Source organism: Heterocephalus glaber, unplaced genomic scaffold (assembly GCF_053883595.1).
Source record: "Heterocephalus glaber isolate CG9 unplaced genomic scaffold, H.glaber_assembly_v1.0 deba00000676, whole genome shotgun sequence".
Taxonomy (NCBI): Eukaryota; Metazoa; Chordata; class Mammalia; order Rodentia; family Bathyergidae; genus Heterocephalus; species Heterocephalus glaber.
The window spans coordinates 4,363,202-4,366,983 of NW_028258156.1; the positions used below are offsets into that span (position 1 = coordinate 4,363,202).

A 3,782-nucleotide genomic window follows, 5' to 3' on the forward strand; every position below is an offset into this window, starting at 1 on the left:
GTTTGAGTCCTGTGTGGACAATTTAATGTGACCTTGTCTAAAAGATAGAAAGAAAGAAAGAAAGAAAGAAAAAAAGAAAGAAAGAATTCCCAAACAAACAGAAAAAAAAAAACAAAATAAAGGTGGGGATGTGACTTGATGTGAAAGCTCTAGGTTTAATCCTTTGTACTAAAAAAAAAGGCGATGTGAGTCTTTCAGAAATAAAAATTTATTTAATCAGACTTCTGGACCAACACATATTTACTGTTTACATGAAAGAAAATATTTATTAAAATCACTATTCTGGGGAATTTTGATGATATATAAAAATCCACACCCACAATGAAAATTGAAAAGTATTACATTTCATCATTAAATGATATAAGCATGACATCAGAGAAAGAATAGTGTGAGTATAATTGTAACTCATTAAAATTCCATATTTTATGAAGGGTACAAAAGTTCAACATGAGGTTGAATTTAAATAAGAGTTTGGACTCTGCTAGAATGAGAAGTTTCTAGGTCTGCAGAAGATTGCATCCACTCCTCTCATAGCCAGACTGTATTTGTAGCTTTGGTTCCTAACATCAAATCAAAAGCATGTAGGTGATTTCTTTTACCTCCTTACTGTGGTCATGCATCCAGATGGAGCAAGAATCTCCTTCCCCTGACTACCTTCTGCAGGAAACATTTTTGTTTCAGGATAGTGAGGCAGAATTTTTACTTGTTCATTTCTTGGATTTGAATCACTCTCTGATGACATCCTTGCCCTGAGATTCTTTGCCATAGTCCTTAACTACTACACACTTGCAAACAGCCACTTCTAGGGGTTTTCACTCTTGGTCAATTCTAAGTGTTATTTCTTCTGTGAAGTTTCCTACTTTGCTTCTACTCCCCCCACCCCCACAGCTGAGTTAATCTCTTTTTTAAAAAACAAATTAACTTTATTAAGTTACTACTTCAGTCCTTACATTGATTTGTTTAAAAAAATCAGTTTGGAATATATTATTGAAGGTGAGTACACACAATAAATAGGAAAGAGGCTGCGTGGTGCGGGAGGACAGTCACCAGCTTGTCCCCGGGCGGCCTCCCAGGGGAAGACAAGCTGTTATGCGTGCTCCATGCTCTGGACCACTCAGAAACCAAAGCGGGCACCTCACCGTGCAGCCGAGAGCCAGCCTTACTGACCAACAGCACCAGGGCACTTTCATTAATGAGTTTTTTTCTTTGCAGTGCTGGGGATCAAACCCAGGTCCTTGAGGATGCTAGGCAAGTGCTCTCGCACTCACATTTATTCAAGGCAGGTCTCACTCAGGTGGCCACGCTGGCCTCAAACTTGTTATTCTCCTACATCAGCCTCCCAAATAGCTGGGATGACAGGTGCGTGCCACCACGCCCAGCTAAATCAAAATTTTTGCTTGAAATATATGATTACTCTATTATCCTAAGCCATATGGCAAGCCCTACAGCAATAAGTTACACGTATTCTGAATTCAATAACTTAAACATGATATGGTTAATATATACTATGTATCTCAACAAGCCTCTCGCAGGGACGGTGCTAATTAAAAGGTATTTTACATTACAGGGTTAATTCCTGCTCAGAATGGCGTCAGTATCTATAGTAGCGGTGGCGTCCCCCTTACTGCAAATGCAGAACCTTGGAATCATACTTGATTGAACAAATACTTCTTATGTTCCACGTGGGTCCATGTTCCACGTGCAAGTTCTCAGTGGAGCAGGCTTATGATCACGGCTGGGCTTAACAAGCGCTCCCTGCCTGCTCAAACCGAACCAGGAAAGCACTGCTCACAGGGACCTGCGCAGGCGCAGGTGCGGCCTCCCCTCGCCCTACCTTGGTGCACCGGGTGCAGCATCAGCTCCCAGGGATGCTCGTCTCCGGGCGTACAGCTTGCTTGCTCTCCTTTCAAAGGCGGCCACTATCTGCTTCACCACCTCATCACAAAACAGGGTGGCAAGCTGAGAGTGCAGAAGTGAGCGAAACTCAAACGACACCGAAAAATCCAAGGTGCAAGTTCTTGGGTAGCCAGGAAGGCCCGGACTGAAACGCCAAATCGTCTCCAAATGTTTGAAAAGTCTCCCATCTGTGCAGGATGCCTTTACCAAATGCGGTTTCACCAAGATTACTACTGATGTGAATCGCTCCAGCACAGGTGGAAAGCCGATTTCTAGCCGGGTTTTACAATATCCGGATCTCCTTGATATTATATCTGACTTTTTGAACCAAGGAACGAAACGCTTGTAATCCTCCATTCCCGATACCACATCATACATTTCCTGCATTGAATATCCGATAATTCTTCTCTCTGAATATTCTTTTCTTTTGTTTATTAATGGTGCAGTGATTTTGAAGAAAGTTCTCGCATGTTTCTCCTTAGGCAAAATTGAGGTATGTAGTGGGAGAATTCTGCTCATCAGTATACCACAGGAAGCTAAAATATCTGATGTTCAGCACAGGACCCCGTGCCGGCCTCATGCAGCATCCCGAGGCTGTCCTTGTAAAAACCCTCTGGCCCATCCAAGCTGCCATGATCTCTTTTTTTGTTACCGGGGATCAAACTTGGGACCTTGTGCTTGCGAGGCAGGCGGTGGAACCACTGAACTAAATCCTGGGCCCTGCCATGATCTTCTGAGTTAATCTTATCTTCAGCACTGAATCAGCTGTCTAAGCACGGCAGCCTCTAGAATTGAGATCATCCCCAGACTCAGCTCTCAGCCCCCAAAGGCTTGTGGCTTGTCCCCCCTTGCCCTGGTCCGTATCTGTGCGCTCAGAGGAGGTTGCATTCATCTTGGGCTAAAGTTTGAAATCATAAGGTTGCTGGATTTTTATCTATGCTAACGATAGGAAAGCAAAGAAAAAAGGAAAAAGAGTCGAGTCTTCTTTGCTTTTCATGTAGCCCCCAGCTGCCTACCTCCGAGCCTGCTAATGTCTAAATTTCTGTCTTTGCCAAGACCTTTATAAATGGTCAATGAATGGAAGTCTTTCCTGTTTCTGCTTTGGCCTCCATTTTACCTTCTGAAACTCCTCCATTTGTATTTGTATGTTGCCCATGCTTTATAAAGTTTTCAGGGATCCCTTCAACACCTCATACTAATCCTGGGAAGTAAAGAAGCTGTAAATCTAAGTTTACTCAGGTAGTCAGTTACTCAATGTCCTACTTCAGTTTGTGGAAGAAATAAATGCAAATACAACCCTAGTCTCTCTGTTCTTCCAAGACAGGCATTTTGTATTTTGTTTCCAGCTGCAGCTGTCAAAATAATTTAAATATCAATAATCTTTCTTACATATTCTCCATTCCTGGGAGATAAGATGGTGATTCATGCTCATTCCCTTATAGCAGTCCTCTGCTGCCTTCCCAAGCCATGTACAAAATCTCAGGGAGGCACTGGCCTCAGCTCTCTCTGTGGGATTCTGAGGTTCCAGGAAAGGAGGAAGCAACCTGAGAAATGGGTGAATCATCTCCAAGTCCTCTGAGTTTTCAGGCTCTATGTGGCATCTCCTATCTGCTGCCCAGATAAGAAGAAGATTCATGGGGAGGGGGACTACATCACAGTTCCTGCATTTCTCTTTCTGACTGTGATATGTACTTTGGAGTCCTGAGTATTTTCTCCTATGTGTGTCACTACAATATGACAAATAGATCACACCCATTTCATAAGTTGGGGTGGTGGGCCCTGAGCAAAAGAAAAGACTGCTCAGACCTGCCAGTCACTGATTCAGGCTTGAAATCTACAGCCTGCTGTGTCTTTTGGGGTTTGGATGACTGATGTTCCAAGGCTGA

The 3,782-nt window shown here is 43.2% G+C and overlaps 1 pseudogene; it reads right to left on the bottom strand.

The window, feature by feature from the left end:
- Positions 1-1,763: 1,763 nt before the first annotated feature.
- Positions 1,764-2,530, bottom strand: LOC101697189 (coenzyme Q-binding protein COQ10 homolog B, mitochondrial pseudogene; annotated as a pseudogene).
- Between the last annotated feature and the right edge of the window lie 1,252 nt (positions 2,531-3,782).